The sequence below is a fragment of the Spermophilus citellus genome (assembly GCF_964194105.1).
Source record: "Spermophilus citellus genome assembly, chromosome: 13".
NCBI lineage: Eukaryota > Metazoa > Chordata > Mammalia > Rodentia > Sciuridae > Spermophilus > Spermophilus citellus.
This window is the reverse complement of record NC_138193.1, coordinates 98,628,681-98,651,547: the sequence shown is the minus strand read 5'-3', so window position 1 is coordinate 98,651,547 and position 22,867 is coordinate 98,628,681. Positions and strand designations below refer to the sequence as shown.

Genomic DNA, 22,867 nt, shown 5'->3' with positions numbered 1-22,867 from the left:
TAGCTGTGGTCCTTCAGAGATAAACGGTTCCTGCTCCTTCCCTCGGCTGCGGTGTCACGGGGAGGGAGGAAGCGGAAAGAAGATTGGACTTTTCTTTCTCAAACTTTTCTGCCGGTTTCCTCAGGTGTTGAGAGCAGACCGGGAGCTCGCTTTGGTCCGGGTCCTCCAACCCTGGGCCGGGGGAGCCCGAGGCCCGGGCCCAGCAGTCGCGGCCACGCGCTGTGCGTCTGTCGGGCGCGGCCGCGGAGCCCGGCGAGCCGGGAGCCACCGCAGGGGGCGGGAGCGGCGGACGGACTGATGGACACACCCGCTGGCACTCCGCCCCGGCCCGGCGCGCCGCTGCCGGGGATCCCTTGGGCCCGGGGAGCCGCGCGCGGTGCCTGGCCGGGGGCGCCCCGCCTCCCCCACCCTCCGCCCCCACCCACTCGGGCGCCCGTGATTGGCTCCGCCCGCCCCTGGCTGCGCGCCGAAGCCCGCCTCCCTCGCAGCTAAAGCAGACGGTACCCGGAGCGGAGCGAGCCAGAAGGGAGCATGGTCCCCGCGCCGCGGCCGCGCCAACCCCCGCGCCGCCGCCGCCGTCCCCGCCACCGCCGATCTAGCCGCAGCTCCAGCCCCGGCCCCGGCTCCGCAGCGCCCACCCGCAGCCCCGGCGATCGCCGCGCCTGAGCGCAGCCCCCGCCCGGAGCCCGAGCCCCGAGCCCGGAGCCAGCCCCAGCCCCGCGGCCGCCGCGGCTGCGGGGAGAGGGCGGGGGCGATGCTGCCGGAGCCGCCGCCGCCGCCGCCGCCTCGATGAGAGCCGCGCCGCACCGCGCATAGCCGCACAGGCTGACAGGCAGAAGGACCGACTTCCCTCTCCCAGGCATCCTCCCTGGGCTGCCGGGAGGCGGCGGCGGAGGAGGAGGAGGAAAAGGGAGAGAAGAAGGAGAGCAGGAACGCGAGGAGGTGGACCTGGATCCGTTTCTTTCGGCCAGGACGCGAGCGGCCCCAGCTACCGCTACCCGCCGGCGCCGTCCCCTATCCATCAGCCCTCCTGCGCCCACCCGCGACCCCGGGATCTCTGCTCGTCGGGCCGGGGCCGGAGCGGCGCGGCCGCAGGTAAGAGTCGGGCCAGACTGGGGCTCCAAGGATGCGGCGCGGGGCCCCAGGGTCCTGGCGGTTGCTCGGGCCGGGTCGGGCTTGGGAGCGGGGCCCCGGAACCCGGAACGCTTGGCTCGGCTCTGGCAGCGGCGGCAGGAGCCTCCCGCGTCTGGACTCCCAAGGCTGCAGGAGCCCTTGCGCCTGCGCTGCTCCAGAGGGGAAAAAAAGGGGGGAAAAACTTCCTGCCCCCGGGTGTGTATGCAGGGGGCTGCCTGGGGGTACTGTCTCGGTAGTGGGAGATGCTGGAAGGGAGTGGGACCCCCGGCCCCGGCAGCCCCCGGCTGGGCCCTGCAGCGCGCGCCCCTCTCTTGGCCACCTCCCCCTGCGCGGCCCAGGGCCCCGGCCGGGCTGGGGGCCAAGAGACGGTGGAGGGCTGGTCCCTAGGGTGGCCGCGCGTTCTGCCCTTTGGGGAGATTCGCGCCGCTGTGCAGCGAGAAGACAGGTGGGGGTTTCTGCCCCCTCGCGTCCTCAGACCTCACATTTGGGAACCAGGTTTCTTCACTGGATCCCAAGTAACTTTGGAGGTAGAAGAGCTTGAAAACCGTCGAGAGGGAACCCGCACAGATTTTGTTGTAACCCCTTCCACACACACACACATATACACTTCCCCCGACACCTTGCCAGCGTGTTGAGGGGGGTGGGGGGTCGCGCGGAAAGGATAGCTTCGGGGGTGGCGAGGGGCGAGAAGGTGGTGTCGGGTAGGGAGGGGTTGTTTATGTGTGGGATAGTGGACCAGGAGATGCGTAGTGTGGAGTGTGGACGCGTGCCCCGACTGCCGCGGGGGATGCGGGCTGGCCACAGGCTCACGTCCGGATCTCCGTCGCCTGGAGCAGGCAGAGAGCTCGAGGGTTATTTGCGGTCGCGCGCCGGTGGCCGCGCTGGGCAGCATCGGCCCCGGGCCCCAAGGGAGAGGCATGCTCGCCTCTGGCCCGAGCGCGGAGCCAAGAGCTGGGGAGGTCCGAGGCGGCTACCAGAGCAGGTCGGGTCTGCGTTGGCTAGGGAAGGCGGGGACGCGCTGCCTGCCTGCGGCCAGCCGTCTCCGCGGAGGGGGTGGTGGCAAAGCGCGAGTCTCAGATGCCTAGGTCCGCCTGCTGAGAAGCCAGTTGTCGTCCCTGGGCTCTGGAACTGAACGGCAGACGCGGTCAGTTGGCAGGTTCTCCTGTGGGTCCCCAGGGATGCTGATGGGTGAAGAGCTGCGGCTGCTGCCAGCCGTGACACTCTGCGAACATTCCCCTCTCTCCCTATGGTGCTTGCGCCGTGGCGCGCCCCAGGCAAATCGTGGAAGCAGGTATTTATGTAGCATTAGGCGAGACCTCGTCGCTGGAGGGACTAGACGTTGAGGACACCGAGCTGCCAAGCTGCCGCTGCCCTCGAAACTTCCACTCCACGCATCAGCTCGGGGGACATTCATGCTCCACTGCTGCAGGCTCAAGACCCTTATCAACTGAGCAACGCTGGGATTCGGACTCCTCTTGCAGTGACAGATCTGTCCTGATTACAGCTGTATTTATCCTAATTTCGGTCTCTTTAAAGTCATTTGTCTAGTCACTATAGAGTTCTTTCCTAAGCCATGTGGTCGTCTTAGCCTTGGGAGGGCAGATTTGAGGAATTATTTCAGTTTAGAATGAATAACAGGAGATTTAATTAGCCCACCTCATTCCTGATTATTTTAATTAAAGAGGAATTGTAAAGCTAACTTTTTAATTTTTTAAGTGGGAGAGTGTTGAACAATTTTGTAGATTGTTCATCCTGACACTTATAGAAAATGTGTTCCCTATTCATAGGTGAGTACTTAAAGGGCTGGTTGGAATGCATGTATTTGATTAATCACACCATATAGGTGTTTATAAAGATATGGAACTGTGTGCTGCCAAAGAATATAGTCTCAGTCCCATACATTGTTCTGGAGTGCATTTGATGTATCACCTTGCTGTAAATCAGGGAATTTCTCACATATGTACCCTCAAACCCTATATGAATTTGGTGATGTTTAAATTGGTTTATAGGTTGATGCATTGGACCAATTTTAATAACTTTTTTGCACAAGCATCTATAAACCATATTTGTCCATGATCAAGAAACATTTTATTCTGTTCAGTCTCTCCATTTCTAGTGCAGTTATGAGAATTTATAGGTCTCCAACTTTCATTTGTGAGCAACAATCCAAATGAAATACCTAGAGTTTTACTGAAATAAAATATCCTATGGTAGCCATGGTAACAAATAGATTAAGGGTTATTGGTTTTCAACAGTATGTAATGGGGAGTGGGAACTCAGTGTTGTGTCTCTTTAATTATGTTTCTAAATGAGGGGTGGTCATACTTCTAGCACTCAGTGTGGGAGATAAGCCAGACCAGAATTCAGTTTTGTGAGAGGTTTATTGGAACAAAGACTAGTAGAGCCCAAGAGGATGACTTCTGCTAACTGCAGCTCCTCATATCCGGGAACAAAATGGATAAAATCTTTTTTGTTTTTTTCAAGTAGATGAGAATTGAATCAGTCCCTTTAAGATTAGAAATTGTATTTCACTTATAAGCTATTACCAAAGGAACCTTTAAATCTAGCCCCTGTTTTCTAGGAATAAACATGTTAGAAGTGTGGATGGAGTGTCACAGTTGTTATCAACACCTGTCAGTCTAAGTGAGGCATATCATTAGTCTATTCAAATCTTGCCTATTTCAATATTCATGCATTTCCATGGTGATCCATTCCGTTTTTGTTTACTTAGTCAACCTTATAAATCTTTGGCATCAATTTCAGTTGTGCCATCTTTTTTTTCCTTTCGTTTATCAATTGATTTGGCTGTGAATCATTCCTAGTTTAAAGCGTTTCCTCCCCCCCCCCCCCGCCCCCATGGTTTCTAAAAGTTTACACCATTCCCAGATACATACAGATATAAAGGGGTTAAATTTTTTTCTGATAGAGTCAAATAATACCATCAATTCTAATGTAGTTTTTTAGCATCTTGTTTTATGTGTGTGTGTGTGTGTGTGTGCGTGCGTGTGTGCGCGCATGGGTTATTATTTTTTTTTTCTTCCTGCAGGTTTACTGTAAAACCTTCTTGCTTTATGGACCGGTGACGTCAATTCAATCCAGCAGAATGGAATAATGGAATAAGTTTTTCCTTCTTCTTTTTTTCCCTCTTAACCCCATTATAGTTCAAGGATTCTTTGTGTCCTCTACTCTGTCTGGCTTGGTGAGACTTCAAGGCTGTGTATTAGAGCAGGCCTTACCTTCTAGGATATTTTCTCTTCTAGTAGGACCAACGCCAGAAGGTTCAGGGATATCAGAAGGTTTTCCAAATGTAATATACATTTCGTCACAGCACATATTGTCCCTAGGATCTCAGGAACATTATATGTCCATGGAACAGACAGTTTTACTTAAATGCAAGTGATAATTTTGCTCATCTGCTTTCAACTTGGCTTTCTAATGATGCAATCCCATGCTAATCACAGCCTGTATATTTCAGAAATATCAAGGCAAGCATTAGCACGCTACTGACTTATTAGGATCGGGAAAAGTAATTGGAACACTTAAGTTCAAAGTCAGATGGAGAAATGGAATTATAACCAACCTTGTGATTCTATAATCAGTCAACTAAGTGCCTACTTGGGGGTAGGAGGAGGAAGAAACACCGTGAATGAGAAATCCAGTCCTTGGTTGCTGTGGATAAGGACAAACCAAGCAGTTACCACATAAGACAACTAGAGAAAAAGAAATCTCTTTGTGGACAGATTAAGCAGATATTCCCAGGCCTTTCTTATTAGCTTTTACTGTGTTAGGTACATACAGTCGTAAATGTTTAGAAGTGGGAGGATATTTCTACTTTGTACAGAAGATCTGGTCATTTGATTATTGCTCAAAAAAAATCTAGGCTCATCTCCTAATATGCAAAAAAAAAAAATTGGGTGCATAATCCCTGGAAAGTACTTTCATTTGCAGCAAATTCAACTGAGAAATGGTCTTTATAATTTTTGTTAAGAATCAAAAGTGTGTCAGAATTCTTTACCTAAACCTTGGATCAGAAGTGATGAGATCTGGACCATCCTGAAATCAAAGTCTGTAGTTCTTCCTACAACAGATACACACTTAGTCTCCCAAAGTCTGAGGTCAGAAAATAGCAAAATTGAGGCTGCAAATTAAGAGGAGGCAAGTTTATCCCTGGAAGTAGAAACAGAATTCTTTTGAGAAATGAACCTCACTGTTTGGAGATATTTCCTTCAGGGTGGAAAGGTGGGGAATTCTTGTTTCTTACGGGACCAGTTAGCTGCTGCATAAAATTCAAATGGTTCAGACAACTGTGGAGCTCTTGAGCTGCAGGGGTAGATGATGACTCAGAAGCTGGAACAAGAACCATGGAGCATGGGTACAGCCAGGGATCTGGTTTAAGCTGAGAGGACAATTCCCCCGATGTTGAAAGGCTACCACTGGCCCCACAGGTGGCCATTGTTATAATTTCTATTATAGACATTTGAAATTTTTAAATCAGTGACCCATTTTAGGACACACGAAGCACACACGTGCATATTCATATGTACTCTGCCACTTTCTTTTTTAAATTCTCATAAAAAAAAAGTTTACCATCTTAATCATTTTTCCTCCTACAGTTCAGCAGTACTATTCACATTGCCATGCAATGCGTCTCTAGAATTTTTCCCTCTTGCAGTACTTAAAGTAGACTCCATAAACATCAACTCCCATTCTCCTCTCCCCCCAACCTGGCAACTACTGTTCGCTTTTCTGTTTCTATAAATTCGTCTGAAATAGATATCCCACGTAAGTGGAATCACACCTTATTTGTCTTTTTTGTGACTGGCTTATTTCACTTAGCATCTTGTGTTCAAGGTTCGTCACATGCTATTGCATATAATGGGATCTTCCTCCTTTTAAAGGCTGAATAATATTTCATTGTGTGTATGTACCACACTTTGTTCATTCATTCATCCATGGATGGACATTTAGGTTGCTTACACCTCTCAGCTATTGTGAGTAATGTTGCTTTCAGTTCTTTTAGATATCTACCCAGAAGGGGGATTGCTATATTCTGACTTTTAACACCAACAAATTCTGGTCTTTTGTTGTAAGAGACTTGGTAGGAATGTAGTCAAACAGGACATCAAATGATGAATGCAGTGGATGTTACTGGAATTTGTTCTCCTTTTCTGTGTGTGCATTGCCTTGCAAGTCTCTCCAGTCACTTATGCTTTGCTTCGGGACTTTCCTGTGTTGCAGTAATATCACAGAATGGGTGACAGCAGGGCCTTCTGGTCAGAGTTGAGGTCCAGTTACTGGTGCCTAGTAATTTTTTTTTTAATATTTATTTTTAGTTGTAGTTGGACACAATACCTTTATTTGTTTTTATGTGGTGCTAAGGATCGAACCCAGGGCCTGGCGCTTGCTAGGTGAGTACGCTACCAATGAGCTACAACACCAGCCCTGGTGCCTAGTAACTTTGACCTTGGAAATATCTTTTTCTCACTAGGCCTTGGTTTTGTGAAAATGAAGTTGATAATAGTACTGTCCGGGGTGGTTGTGAGGATAGAAGAAGTAACCCCAGTAAAGACTGCATCCCAGAGAAGGGCATTAGGAAGGAGAGCTTAGGGGAGCATCAGTGGAGGGGGAAGCAGCAACCCCTAGAGATCTCAGCAGCAGTGGGCACCTAGCCTGCCAAATGTTTTATGGTATGCCAGGGTATGTATACATATTGTCTTCAATGAGTCTCATTATCACTGCTTATTCTGGAAAGCATAGGAGATTTGCATCACAATTCCAACCATTAAAACTATCCTTCAGTTGATTTGATGTATGAACTTTTTAATTCTTTTTTAGTATCATAATTTTAGAATTGTCATGGATTTTAGAGGTCAGCTAATCTACCTATTATTCAATCACCAAACCTTTATCAAGCCCCAATAATATAATAATAATAGCTTCCAGTTATGGCTGCCCACTGTATTTTAGTACTTTACATATATTATCTCTAATCCTCATATCTATGCGGCGAGGTAGGGATTATCCACACTTTACAAATGAAGATGAGGCTCAGAGGTAACCAACTGGCCCAAGGCCACAAATTTAGCCACGTTGTACAGCTGGGTTTGAACACAGATCCATCAGTTTTATCAAACTGTGTGTGTGTGTGTGTGTGTGTGTGTGTGTGTGTGTGTGTTTCTCTGATACTCCAGACTGGGTCTCAGTGCATCTACCACTTTACACTGCCTGTTATGTACGAGACACTTTGTTATCAGTGCTAATTAACACTTTATATAAAATAATTCCAAGAGGGAATGTGAACTTTAGAATATTAACCAGGTCTGACCAGCATTCATGGTACTTTTTGGATTGACCCAGCTGCTTCCATTTATTCTGGTTCCTGGAAGACTAAAGAGGAAAAACCTTTAAATGCTTGAATGGCATCTGTTTCTGTACTGAGCCAAAACAGTAAATAAATAGCAAATCCAAGAGATAAAAACAATGTAGAAAGGGTAAAGATGCATTCAGACCTACCCAAACTGACCTGGGCTTGTTTGGTTTTACATGTCAGGTCCAGAATTCTTTAGTAAAAATGTTAGCCTGGAAACATTTATGCCTGGAGAAGGTATCAAGTAATAAACATCAAAGCTTACTGAATGGATTTTTGTTTTCACTGAGTAGCTGTGTAGTTACATGTTCTGGGTTTGTCATGGTGTGGAATTTTAGATGCTATATTTGGGGCTGCCTCTATTAAATATGCTTGTTGATGAATTCTAACTAATCTAAATGGAATCTTCTAGGATTTATGACTTGAGACTTTGAAGACTAATTTTTCTCTTGGAGCCACGTCATTCCAGTGATAACTTGGATCCATGTGGCACTTGGGAGAATCGACACCAAGTCCGTCTTTAGAACATGCTTACTTATAAGGTGTCATTCTCCAAGTAGATTTTAAAATTTGTGGTATTTCACAGAAGCATCATTTTAAAGAAAAATAAAACACTTGGAAATCACAAAGACAGATACCGAGGGGCAGTAACACTATATTTGCCAACATTTTCTGTCCTGTTTTTACTCTTGACATTAGTTGTTTCTGGAGACAGGTAGAGAGTATGACCTGAGCCTGGAGCACACACCACAGGAACACTCCCTGTTTTAATCCTTGCAACCCAGGTCCAGCCAGACTCAGCGGCAGAAAGACACCGTGACAGTGTGGCCAAGCAATCGCACAGGAAGTACCCGGGGAGGGCCGGTGGCTGCAGAAGGCTGCTGTCCCTGAGCAGGCCCAGGCCTCTCCTGTGGGCCTGTCCATCCAGCTACACCTCCTCCCCTTTCTTCCTCCCTGGCTTATTTCTACAGGAAAGTAAAATCAAACACGAGGCTTCCTTGTCCTTAAGGCATCCCTGCGAGGCTCTGAGAAAGCAGTTTGAGGAGCAGAGGCCGTGAGGGAAGAGCTACAGGAAGACTCTGCCTTTCTGTTTTGTGAAGAGCAAACGCTAGTCAAAGGCTTAGACCAGATTAGAGACTCAGCTGTTAGAACATTCATGCTTTCCTTATGGTCATTTACTAATATTAAGAGGTGATTGGGAATAGAGGAAATTTGGATTTTTAAAAAAGAAACAATTTTACCTTTCTCTTTTACCATCTCTTTTCAAATCTTGCAGCTGTAGGCACTCGCTTTGGGATCAAAACCATAGCTGCACTTCACTTCCCGGGGACCCTTAATGATACATATCCAGCCCCTGGAGCTTCTAAATGAATATAGATTCAATACACGTTTACGGAGAAGACACCATGGAAAGAGCACTCCCTTTCTTGTGACATCTTGTCTGTTGCTCACCCCGTGACCTGGGCGGCATCATTCCCATTTTGTGGATGACAAAGCATTTGGAAAGAGAAAACCAGATGCCCTTTTATGTGGTGTATAAATTGCTTATTAAAATAAGAGAGTAATCCCAGGGTTCGCCACATTGCTCACTATCACAGGTGACGATAGGAAGTCAAGGTCCATCTAATCTTCTCTGAAGGTGTGAAATACATGCAAAGAAACAGAGACCCGTCAGTGTGATGCCAAGTACCTTCACACTAGAACTTACTACCATCGTCTTTGTAAACTGAGCAGAAGCTCCATTCTGAGTTTCTCTCGACAAGTCTTAGTTCTAACTGACCTTTTTCTTCGTGGTAGTCAGAAAGCTCCCAGGGCTGTGCTCACTTGAATATAAGACAGTTGAATATTTGAAGATTAAATTCAGTTCCTGCTTGCAAAGTGATTAAAACGATGCCAGCACATGCCAAATTGTGGGAACCAGTGGTTATTTCTGGACTATCTCCGGAGTTGTGATCCATGAGGGCAAGGACTGTCTTTATCTGTAGCCTTGGGCCTGGCACATGTCAGGTATTTATTAACTGGATCCTCTGGGGACTGCCCAGTCTAACCAGGAAACCCATGGATAATAATAGGTCCAGAAATTTCCTGAGAGATTATAAGACAGTTCAGAACAAAGAGAACTGCATTGTGAACACTGCTGTGGCTACAGCCCCTTGGGCCAGTCTCTCCAAGCCAGCAGAGAGGAGTAGACAACGGTGGTACTCCAGGCACAGTCCCACACTGGTGCCAGTCCACACTGTTCCAGTCTGGGCCAAGATAAATTGAGAGTGAGCATTTAGAAACTAGGATTGCCTTTAACATTGCCTTGGCAGTCAAGAGCATGGTCCAGGGCTCCTCTCGCTGAACAAGGCATAGACCGGGCAGTGTTGAGCTCACGTGGTAAGTTACCAAGAAAGTTGTTCACAGTGTGAGCTGTGCCTTACCCATGCATGGCGAGGCCCTCACTTCAGTTCTTGAGAGATTGCAAATAAATAAAAACCAAAAACTGGAACCTTCATCAAAGACAGGGGTAGAGAGCCCAGCGGAAACATAGATGCAGTTGTCTTCACAAAGCCTGGCCAGGGATTTTAGAATACCAGGGACTGGAATCCCTCATCAGTGAGGGTGACTTTGCCACCACTGGGGGAACAGGTGGGCCGACTCCTGTCTAATCCACTGGTTGCAGGGCTAGCTGCCTGGTGTCTGCTGCCCAGAACATGATTGCCATTTTGGTTCTTCACTTTGTTTTAACCCTTGCAACCCAGGGTCTTCACTCAGGAACCTCGCAGTGTACCCACCCACGTCCATCTAAAGGCCATTTTATTGCAATACTGCACTGTTCTGGCCTCTTGGGACAAAGCTAGGTTATTTTATCATTGAACTAGCTTATTGGAGTGATGTGAAGAAATATCAAATAACCTTCCTCAGAAAACCACACACAGGTTTTCTGAACAAAAACAAAGTGCCACAAAATTTGGGAAGTGCGAGTGCCACATTTGGAAGCTGGGCTGGTCAGACCAGGAGGCTGCCTGCAGCGTGAGTGGCTGGCTGGTCCCTCTAGTGAGGAGACTGCTGTAATCTACTCGGTTCATGCTGTTCCAACCAGCTTTAATCATCAAAACTGAAATAATATTCAAACTGTGAAACGAACGTAGCTCTTGGTGAAGCCTCCATGTGCCGAGGAAAAGCGTCAGAGCATCTGGATCTACCAGGCAACACGCTGGGGAAAAGGAGCTCCTGGATTGTGTCTCAAGACGTGGGGCAACTGCCTCTTTCCACCAAGATGTGATTCTTCTTTCTTCCCTCAGGGGAGAAAAATGATTTTCATGAAAACCTTGTTTCATGGAAGTCAGTTTGGAGCTCTCTGTATAGTTGCCACCTCCCTGTGACACCCCTAGGTTTAGAGGTCCGGTGGTGCAGGGGACGGGGCTGTCTGGAGAGAGGGGATGTGGTGGTGAGACCTGGAAGGCACCAGGGACTGGGACACAAGAGGGGAAGGTTGCAGGCAGAGCCACATCCAGAGGGCAGCTCATGCTGCTGCTGTGTGGCCACACCGGAGGGCAGGGCCACAGCCCTGGTTTCCAGAGGAGGGCTGCGATGAGCACCCTGCGGCTCCTTTTGTGCTGTCCCTCACATCTCTGAGTGACAAGGGGATTTCAGAAAGATGGCCCTGCTCAGATTTCCGCCTAGGAATTTAAAGCTTCCATCTGATTCTGCAGAAAACACTCTCAACACACACCAAAACAAAATGAAACAAAACAGAAAAATGGGGTTTGTGTTTCTGAGGAGTCCTAGGGGAGGTTGCAGGAGGGGATGGACACTCACCGAACGATGAAGTCACAATTTGAGAGCTGTAACTGTCGCCGTTTTTATTCCTGCTTGCCTCCCAGAATGCCTGCTCTCCAGAAGCATTTTTTGATTTCTGAAGTAAACACCTGGGCCGGGTCTGGGCTCCTTGGTCCTAGGAGAAGCAGGAAATGGTTGCCTGTCTGGCCCTTGCTTCTGTGCTGGGTGTGACCCATGAGCCACTGGGGGTGGAGCGGAGAAGAAGGGACATCAAATTTATATCTTGGGACTGAACGTGTGAGGGAGAGCAGGACTTGGTTCCCAGACCTTCACAGTTACAATGAAAACCATTAACTCAGCAACATATGAACTAATTAATAAATGGCCAAAAAACTTGAATAGATATTTCTCCAAAGACGATATGAATGGTTAATAAACACTTGAAAAGATGCTCAACATTACTAAGCATTAGGAAAACGCAAATCAAAACCACAATAAGCTGTCACTTCATACCCGTTAGAATGACTATTTGAAAATGAATGGAGCAAAAAACAAAACCAGGAAATAGTGAGTGTTGGTAGGGACATGGGGAAGCAGGAACCTTTGTGCTCTGCTCGTGGAGATGCAAACTGGTGCAACGCTCTATGGGAAATACTATAGCAGTTTTCAAAAAAACTAAACAGAGTTACCACATGATCCAGGTACACCCCAAAGAAGTGAAAGGTGGGACTGAAAGAAGTCCGGGTGGCTTGTAGCACAGTATTCATGATAGCCCAAAGATGGAAGCTTAAGTGTCCATCAATGGTTGAGCAGATAACCAAAGTGCAGTACGTATATACATGCATTAGAATATTATCCAGCCTTGTAAAGGAAGAAACCTCTACATTTCTGAACCTTGAGGATATAAGGATAAGTGAAATATACCAGGCACAAAAGGGCAACTCCTGTATGATTTCACTCCTGTGAGGTACTTAGCGTAGTCAAGTTCATAGAAACCGAAGCTAGATGGCGGTTGCCAGGGGCTGCAGGAAAGAGTTTGTGTTTAATGGCTACAGTGTTTCAGTTTGGGAAGAAGATGGTCTGGAGATGGAGGGTGGTGATGGCTACACAACAGTGTAAGTGTACTTAATGCCACTGAATCGTACATTTAAGAGTGGCTAAAATGGTAAATTTTATAGTAGGTGTATTTTATCACAATAAAAAGATAATACATTTCCAAACATATCCCCAACTGATTTTTCTTTGTAAAATTCACTTAGGACAAAAAAATGCATTCAACAATTCAACAGTTCTTATAGGGCCCTTGCTGTATATCTCACCCCATACTGGGCATTTATTCATCTATTAATTTATTTATTTAAGTTATAATAGTTGAGGTAGTACAATGAAATCCACAGACTTAAATGTTCAGTTCACAAAAGATTTGTAATAATTACATGTACCTGTATAACCAAAACAAGATAGAAAGCATTTTCATCATTCCAGAAAGTTCCCTGAGCCCCTTTCTAATCAATCCCCCTTCTTTCCACCCCAACTACTTTCTTATTCGACTCATTGGATGATGGCAAACCCAGAGATGAATGGTCTCCAGATAAAGGCGTTTCGTTGATTTTCATGGGAAGAATGACAACCAGTAGACCAGACACTTGTTTTGCCATTAAGCAGATTTCTTCCCTGAAGGCCATCCTGCAGGAAGCTAAATCACCATCAGGAGGCTGCTTGCTGACTTTGCACTGGGGACAGGGAGTTGGCAGATGGCTGTATAGGTCACTGTCCCTGAGAGATGATAGCCTGCTACACCCATCCATCCCAAGCTCAGAAGGTCACCTGCAGAACTAACCAGATACCTGGGCAGGGGAGGGTAGAGCAACCTCTCTGGGTTACAAATACATCCCCAGTTCTGCTTCTCCCTTTCTGGTTTGGAGCCTTGGGGCTGGATGACGTGTTATTTAGTCATTTTGGTGACTTTAGTCTGGAACTGAAGCTCAAGTGCCCAGCTCAGCAAGTCGGGGCCTTATGAATCCTTCCCACCTACCTATGGGCACAGGATACCTGGGATGGAGAAAAGACCTGCTCTCTAAGTGAATCATCTCCCTAAAGTGGCTGGACTGGCAGGATGGTGCACTGCTAAGCAGAAGGACTGCCCACTAATTGCAAGCAACTACTTTCTGGTGGCCAATGTCACCCTCAGTTCCCCTCTTTCCTTTTCCTGCTCTAGAATTTTTCTACCCAGTTCAGATCCTGCCGGTCCTCACAGCTTCCTAGGTGGCAGTCCTCTTGCTCCTTGAGATTTCCTGGCACCGTTGGGGCTCCCTATGTAACGGCCTCACAGTTGCCTGGAAGTCCCAGCTAACCTGACCGCGAGCTCCCGGGGGAAGTGATTGCCTCACCTTTTGTTTATATTCCTTTGCTGGTTTTCCTATAAAGATCTAGGCCAACGCTGGGCGCATTTTACAGTTTGAACCTGTGAGGCACAGAGAAGAGGATGCCATCCTAGGACATGCCATGTCTAGGACAAGCCAGGCAGAGCTAGAATTGGACCCCAACCACCCAGCACATGAAAGAGTGTCAGGAAACCGTGCAAGGACAGTCTGGGTGAGGGACTGTCTCTGGAGAGTCCAGTGCTGCTTCCAGCTGTTCTGGGTGGAAGAGTGCCAACCCCATAGCATTTTCTCTCTGGCCCTGTTGGCTATTGTCACATGCAAATAGTGATGATTTCCTAAAACGTGTGACCCGATAAGGGATCCCTTCACTAGGGCGTGAAATGACTGTGCATCTGAATCTGAGCCAGGAAAGATAAACTTTGCTTCATTTTCCCACACCGGATAAGAGTCTTTCCAGGACACTAACCTCATGTTGTTAAAACCTTGGGGTCCCTGGTGAAAGCCCAGCCTCTGTTTGGCTCCCAGGCCCCTCCTCCCTCCCCCTCCCTCTCCTAGGTTACCTTCTGTCTCCCCCATCCCCACCAATGGCTGACTGCCATTGAACCCCACAGCCTGGCTTGTGTCGGGGAGAGCCTGTTCTCTGATATGTGCTTGGCCACAGGGACACTGGCCTCAACATCGTTCTTTGGTGGTTCTGTTGATCAGGAAACCATAGGAAAATTATTTAAAAAAGCTTCTTTGGAGGTTGAGAATAAAGTTTCTAAAGTGACTTTATCATAAGTTTGGTCATTTGAGGTAATAATTTTTAATTAAGAAGGTAACTTGGTTAACTAAAAGAAAGTAGAGACAAAAATATATGTTATATGATGTCAAGCATATAAAAACAGAGGACATAGAGAAAAGGCTAAAAATACACCATAATGTTAACTAACAGTGGTCATCTTTGTACTCTTAAATTTTCCAGTTTTTAAAAAATAATCAGTGTGTTTTTCATTTTTGGAAAATAAAATTTACCTAATCAGGGAAAGAAACCTAATATTAATAGCAAGGTTAATTCTGCTACTTCTTTCCCCTCCCAGGGAGAGCAATATGTGTTTGCATACATGCCCACATTAATACTAACAGAAATAGAAAAAGGGCAGGTTGTAACATAGAAGAAATTTTAAACAACCAGTTTTTAAAAGGGGGAGAAGAGCAAAATGGTTTTCACATAATCCCCTATACAAAATGTCCCTCACAAACTTTGATGGGGCAAAGGGGAGGGAGGGGTGGGAAGGGGGCAGGGGATCAGGAAAGATGGTGGAATGAGATGGACATCAGTAGGTACATGTATGACTGCACATATGGTGCGACGCTACATCATGTCCAACCATAGAAGTGAAAAGTTGTGCTGCAGTTGTGCACAATGAATCAAAATGCATTCTGCTGTCATATATACCTAATTAAAATTAATTAACTAATAAAAAAAGAATTTTTAAAAATGTCCCTCACAATGAATCTCAGACTGCCCTTAAAAAAACATTCTCGGAAATATGCCCCAACTTGGGCTTCTTGGGGTCTTGTGGCTAAACCAGGCTTCAAATGTAAAAGCCTGCCCTGTGAAACACCATTCTCAAATAACTGTGCCCCCAAGTGGTCGCATGTACCTGTAAATTACATCCAGTAGAAAGGCCACAATTAACCAGGCCCTGGACTTCAGAGTGTGAAATTTAATAATACCGATGAAAATAATAATACACTTTTAAAAAGACAGAAGTGAGGGAAAAATGAAACTCTGTGTGTGTGTGTGTGTGTGTGTGTGTGCGCGCGCGCTCGCGTGCAGAAGAGAGAGCAAAAGACAAGGAAGAATTTTCTTGATGTTTACCTTCCTGGTGCCCCTCCCAGAAAGTGGAGGGGTGCATGCGCATGAGTGCGCACGTCTGTATATGTTTTTATTTGCAAAGGGGCCAGGCCAGAAAAAACTGGGAGAAGGTGTGGGCAGAGCCCTCCCAAGAATTCGGAAGCCTTGGCATCGTCTTTCTCAGGAGCATCCTCGATGCCTTTGATGGCCTGCTCCTCTGCAGCAATAGCTCCATGATAGTCCCCTTGGCAGTCTGCCAGAGGCTGTAAGCGTACAGAGAATTGTGTTTTAATAGAAGGCTTTACCTCTGATACAGATTTAAAATGAGGAAGAAACTTTCTGTACCTCCACCAGAGCGAAATGCATTTTGCTTCCTGTGAAATGCAGGTGATTACAAGCTCATCTTACATAATTTTATTATTTTCAATTGCTGCCCATCAATCTCAGGTGATGGGTTCCTGGGAGCAGAAAGGAGGCAGATTCTGGGTGATGATTAGGGGGAAAAAAAAAAGTCACCCAGTCATTATCAAATTGCACAGAAGTTTAGAAAAGAGAATAATTATCTTTCTGACGATGCTGTTGAAGATCTTCAGAACCCGCTAACTTAGACGTGCAGGAGTGAATTGAGGACTGCTTAGCAGTCTCTTGGAAAACGCATTTTCACTTTAACAAAGGGTTGAGGTTTGAGACTTTAAAAAGAATCTTTAAATCTAATAAAGGGATTCTCTTGTATAACCACATTTTCAGATGACTGTGATACTACTGAGGTGGTCCACTCTCACGCCCACAAGAGGGCATTTTCTCATCAACTACTGCAAAAATGATTTGTTTTTAAAGGGAAGCTAAGAAGCCTGGGGAGAGGAGAGTGTTAATGGGAAGGGAAGGAGGAGATGGAGAGCTGCTTGCTATTGAGTCCTTGTCTGCTTCCACTTAATGTGTCCTGCTGATGCAGGAGCCAACGCTACCGGCCAGGCCAGGAATTTTGCTCTGTGTTTACTTACTGGGTTTTTAATGTCTTGTCCCCACAATGACTGGGGACCAATGGAATCCTTTACAAGAGTTGTCTCCAGGCACAAGATACCCCATGCCAGTATATAGCTGCCCCCATCCATGACTTGGAGGCCAAATTTGATTTTCTAAGATTTTTAAGACCCACCAGATCCCAACAGCACAATGAGCCTATCAATTCTCTAGATCCAAGTTCCTTCCTTTATACCTACTGAGTACCTACCCTCTGTCCACACTGAGCCAGACTAAGCCTGTCCTCAAGGAACACGCATCCTCCATGAGGAGACTTGACAGAAAAAAAGGGAAACAAATGCATTCTAGAGGGCAATTTACGTCATGGTAAATGCTATGCAGAAAGACAATGGTGATAAGGAAAAGAATAGCCATGTTGGATTGAGCAGTTAGGCCCGCTTCTCTGATGAGTAACAAATGATACTCTGATTTCAACTGGAATCAGCATTATTTGTTACTAAGGTAATAAATCCTTCAAATTCTCTTTTTCTCAGAATTCATAATGTCCTCTATTTTATGGACCTGGGAACCATGAAAACAAAGGAAGCAACATGCAGTTGCCTGTTACTCGTGTGTTAAATGACATTAAAGAATTATCATCTACTAAAAAGCATCACATATGTATCACCAGATTAGGAAGGATATAACCTCAGAATATTGGAGAGGGAAATTAATTTTGTGTTTGGGTAAATTGGCTACATTGTCTGGAGTTTTCTGGGTTCTGGTGGACTATGAGGATTTCTTATTGAGTTGGTTCTGGTCAGAGGCCAGCAGGCCCTATTCCACAAGTCCTGCTCATGATACCTTCATATCTGTACCCAGCCACCAGGTATCTCTGTGGGCACCAGTTCTGCCAACCTGCCCAGTTGACAGCCACAGCATAGGAGACCTGAGAGCAGGAGGAGGCATTCCGTCCCCCCAGGGTTCTGCAACCCCAGCCCAAGCCTTAGAGACCTATGTGAGAGTTTCTGAAGCCAAGAGTCAAAGCTTTTCTTTGAACACTTGCTTTGAGAGATTGAGCAGTATGGCCTGGGCAAATCAAGGAGTGCTTCACAGGGGAGATAAGCCTTGAATTTGGCTTTAAAGAACTGGTGGGTATGGAGCTAGGGTTGTAGCTCAGTGGGAAAGCGCTTGCCTAGGGCGTGTGAGGTACTGGGTTCGATCCCCAGCACCACATTAAAAAAAAAAAAGAAAAGAAAGCTATCTTGTCCTTCTACAACTAAAAAGAAATATATATATAAAAAAACTGGTAGGTATTAGAGGAGCTTGGATTAGAATAGGTGACACATTCATTTTTTTTAAAGTTAATGTGGAATATATTTTGGTAACTGAAGCAGTATCCCCATATAAAGATTTTAGACATAACCAAATAATAATATCTAATAACCTATCATCTAGAGATTACTATTGTTAATATTTTATTGTACTTTTTTCCAATCTTCTTCTGGCTTTGCATTTTTGTAATAGTTAGCAACAGGCTACCCATGAAATTTTGCATCTTGCTTTTTTTACTTGAGTGTATGATGAATATTATCCTGTGTTATTAAAAATTATTCTTAACCATCGCAGTCGAATGGCTGTGTGGTATCCCCTGGTGCACTCCCGTGGCTGCAAATTTTTCTTCCTGTAACACTCTTGTGGTTATTCTTCTATATCATTTTGTTCACAATTTTGGTATCAGACAGATCTGCCAAGACACAGCTCTGAGGGTAATAGTGGGCATGTCACACTATGCACCCAGTTCTCTGTCTATACATGTCAAATGAAAATAAGACTACCAAGCTCATAGGCTGGTGGTGAAAGTTGTATGATGTCATGTTTCAATAGAGTTCCGGAAACAGAATTACCAAGGCTTTAATATTCTTTTCAGTTGTAGATGGACAAGATACCTACCATTTTTTAAAATATTCTTTTTAGTTGTAGATGGTCAAGATAGCTTTATTTTCTTTATCTGTTTTTATTTGGTGCTGGGGATCGAACCCAGTGCCTCACATGCCCTAGTCAAGTGCTTTCCCATGAGCTACAACCCCAGCCCCATTTTTAAAAATTATATAACTCTCCAATTATAAAAGTAATGTTCTTTATGAAAAAAAACTTTTTAAAGAAAACCATGTATAATCTCATTACTCAGAGTTGAAAAACAATTAACATTTTAGAATCTATTATTTGTCACTTTAGCAGAATTGGGATCACGTTACATACACACATATATCATTTGTCTCCGGCTCCCCCTCCCCCCCCTTAATCTTGTATTGATTTTCCCTTGTCATTACTTATGCAGAAACATTATCTTAGAAAGTTGTGTTTCATTATATTCTGTTATATTAATGTGTCATATATTATTTAACTAATTCCTGTGGTTGGATATTTAGATAATTCAGTTATTTGCTAGTATAAAATAACATGGCAGCAAGATGTTGTTGAACAAATGTCTGTGGACATTTTGGATGATTTCTTTAGAATTAATTCCTGGAGCTAGTTATTACCACACAAGAGCTGGACATATACTGAAGATATTGGTCTGTGTTGCCCCTGAGAGACTCTGCTATTTTACTCTCCCACAAATGACATGGAAACACCCATTTTACCTGACTTCTGCCTATAGAATTTTTTTCCTTAAGTTGTAGCCCGATGGGTAGGTGAGTGATGGTATTTTGTGGCCTCAATTTGTGCTTTCTTGATTACCAGTGGACCACAGCATTTGTTTCTTGTATATCGACATTCCTGTCCTTTGCCTCTTCTTCTATTTATATTTATCTTTTTTCTTATTGATTTGTAAGAGCTCTTTATGCATAAGAGGATATTAACCTTTTGGTGTAATGTTGGAAATATCTTCCCAGGTTCGCCATTTGTCTTTTAAATTCACTTATGGTTTCTTGGCTACATAGAAGCCTTTATTCTGCACATCCTGTTCATCAGTTGTGTTTGGTTTTTGTTTTATTTTATTTTTTCCCACTTTGATATTTCCTCTTGTTTTTATGCTTTAAAAAATCCTTCCCATTCCTGGCTTTAGATATCTGTTCATTTGCATTTTCTTCTGCTTGTTCCACGATTCATTTTGTAGATTCGACTTTTTATCCTGTTCTCTCATTTTGTTCTGAGATACAAGAGGAATTTAACTTTTTCTTAATAGCTCATTCTTCTAGTTCTGTTTAGTGAATGATCTTTCTTTCCCTACTGATTTGAAACGCTATCTCTCATGCACTAAATTCTCGTAAACTAGAGCGTGTTTTCAGGCTATTTATTCTGCTTCATTCTGACCTAGTACTAAACCACCTTGTTTTAATTACAGACACTTTACTTTTGTGTTTTAAAATCCGGTAGTACAGGTCATCTCTGTTATTATTTTCTAGGACATTTTTTGACTACTATCTCTGGCACATCTAGCATCCCAGATGAACTTTGGAATCATTTTTGCCAAGCTAAAAAAATACCATGTTGAGTTCACTTTACACAATATCTGCCTGAATTAGATGATAGCTATAAATTGATTATTTATAAAGAATTGACATCCTGCCTACAATATTGAGTCTTCTCATTCAGGAATGTGTTCTTCATTTACTCACTCTGTTTATTTGAGTTTACTTTCATATCTCTTTGTAAACATCTGTGGTTTTCTTCCTGAGAGCTCTGCACTGTTCTTAAAGACGCCATTTCTAGTTGTTGCAGGGAGAAAGAGATCTGTCTGTCCCACTTTCCCTTCTAATGAGTTATTAATGATAAGAAAGCTGTTAATTTTTGTATTTTTATTTTACTTTTTAAAAATATTTATTTTCTAGTTTCAGGTGGACACAATATCTTTATTTTACATTTATGTGGTGCTGAGGATTGAACCCAGTGCCTCGTGCATGCTAGGCGAGCGCGCTACCACTGAGCCACAACCCCAGCCCCTGTGTATTTATTTTACATCTTGCCAGGTTACTGACCTTTCTTATGGATGGAACTGTTTTTCGAGGCTTTCAAAACTTGCAGATTATTTTACTCAATGATTGTATGTTCAGCCCATAGTATCCAGGAAAGTTTATATTATTTTCAAGAATCTTCATTGATTGGGAGGAAAATGGCATCTCGTTATGTCTTATATGCCATTTCAATGAAATTTCTTCCTGACTCTAAATGTGAGTCCTGATGATATAATTTACTTGGAACTACAGTCTCGGCATCCATAATGCTTGCTTTTAGGCCTCTTCGGAAGCAAGAGACAGGCCTGGTGGCTCCCAAGGGCTGAGGAGAGCAAACTTCATTTAAGTGTTTGGGGTTCACAGTCCTGCCTTGTTGGTGGAGTGAGAAGAACTGAGCATAAAGAATAATTTGAGCACTAACTGGAGACATAGGCCCCAGACTGACTGGGGAGAACCTTGAGCTTCACTTCACCCAGCTGTACACCAACAGCCAAACTTGAGTGTGAAGAAACAATTCGACATTACCTGCCCCACTGTTGCTCCTGGGGGACACCCAAGATTTCCATGTACAGTACAAAGATAACCCCACAAAGTGAGCAAGGGAGAAGAGAAAGGCCGACCAGAAAAACAACTGGAGTGTCGAGACACTTCAGTCTCACAGCTGTACCCAGCTCCCATCTCGTTGTCATCTTCTCCAAATGCAGGCCTTCTCGCTCAGTCGTGGGGAAAGGAAGGATTTCTCCTACCCCGGTTCTCTCTAGCATATGGCTGGAGGTGGGGGCGGAATCTCCCCACGTCCCCACACAGACGGCTTGTGAATGTACCGATCGTGTGCATTTCCTCTGTTGGACGAACAACTCATCTTTTACTCTTTGCTTTTTATGCCAGTTTGAGAAAGTTGTTTTTCTCCCCTTTGAAAAAATCTTCCTCGGAAGGAATATGTTGCCATCAGCAATTCCTCGGTGTTGTAACCGTCTCCTGTGAAACCAGACTGGAAGGCAGCGTGTCGTCCCTCCATAAAACTCCGACCCCTTACTCGTGGTTCAACGAATACCTGAGTGCTGTCTGCGTGCTGGGCACTGTACATGGTGCTAGAACTGGACAGTGAGTGAGAATGGGCCTGGTTCTTCCCCTCATGGAGTTTCCAATCTGGTGGGAGAGACAGATGTTTATCAGATAGTCCAGGAACCATGAAGGAAGCTAGGCTGTGCTGTTGCAGGGAATCTTGTCTCATCTTCCATTCAGAGAGTAGGTGGTGACTGATCTGGGATTTAAAAGAATTGTTAACTCTCAGATTTAAAAGGAAGGGCGGGGCAGGAATGGTGGGTTCCACGAGGAAGGGAAAATGGGTAGGAGAGAGTATGGTACGTTCAAGGGAAGTCAAGAAGGCCAGGGAGGCTGGAACTGAGGAAGCCAGAAAGAAACCAGAGAATGAGACAGGGAGACGCCATGCAGGGTCTTGTTGGTGACATAAGGGGTCTTTGTCTTTATTGCAAAAGTATAGATTGACTTTGGTGGTTTTGTAAAGATGGCTTTTGCTACCATATGGGTACTCCTGAAGAGCGCTAAGGGAGAATATGGGGTGTAGCTAGTGAGGACTACAGGAACCCAGGCCACAGTTAGTAGCAGCTGTGGGATCAAGGTCATGGTGCAGACAGACAGGCCGACGAACAGTGAAAGGACCTCTGGGTAGCCAGGGCGGAGGGGTTTTGAAGGTGGGGAAACAAAGGAAAGGATGTGTCCGGAGTGGAGGGGTTGCAATTAAAGGCATTGGAGATGCTGGGAATGGGTCAGGTACGTTGGAGAAGATGGAGTTTTGTTTGGAACCAGGTGTAAGGGTCCTGAGACATGGTGAAGGTAGCAGGTAGCCAGTTAGGTGTGTGGCTCTTGTTTAAAGGTGAGATCGGGGTCAGAAATGCACATTTTAAGGAATCATTCACGTTAGTTCCAGGGAAAAAAATGTTGGTGGTTAGGGACAAGCTATTGGCCCCTGTCCTCTTGGGACCCCTTGTCAATTCTGGCCACCACTCCTCTCTTTCCCAGGTATGGAGGAGGGGACTCCTTGTGTGTCTTGCACCATGTGCCGCCACAGTCAAAGCTGAAGGCAATTGAAGGGGCATAAACACAGAGGACACATGTCTGAACAGTCCCATCTACACACGCTTGCTCACTCTGGCAGGTCCCCTTGAGGGGCGTCACTGAGTGCAGAGAGGGAACCAGGCAGTCTCTCCCACCCCTGCCCTCCTTCCCCTGGAGCCCTGCCTTCCTCCCCACGGTCCCTCAGTACTGAACCATGAGCTTTCAGAGGCATTGTCCCATCATTTTGTTCCTTGGGCCGGCCAAGAAGAAAATTGTTTTCTTTTTCTTTTTTTTTTAAGTATTCCTTTTTTTTAACATTTATTTTATTTATTTATTTTTGTGTGGTGCTAAGGCTCGAACCCAGTGCCTCACACGA

At 45.3% G+C, this 22,867-nt stretch overlaps 1 protein-coding gene across 1 annotated transcript in view; it reads left to right on the top strand.

The window, feature by feature from the left end:
* Nucleotides 1-831: 831 nt before the first annotated feature.
* KLHL29 (kelch like family member 29) overlaps nucleotides 832-22,867 on the top strand; it is a 284,456-nt gene continuing 262,420 nt past the window's right edge. The window contains exon 1 of the mRNA XM_081264539.1: nucleotides 832-1,095. The gene's annotated coding sequence lies outside the window, so the exon portion shown is untranslated. The remainder of the gene's footprint in view (nucleotides 1,096-22,867) is intronic.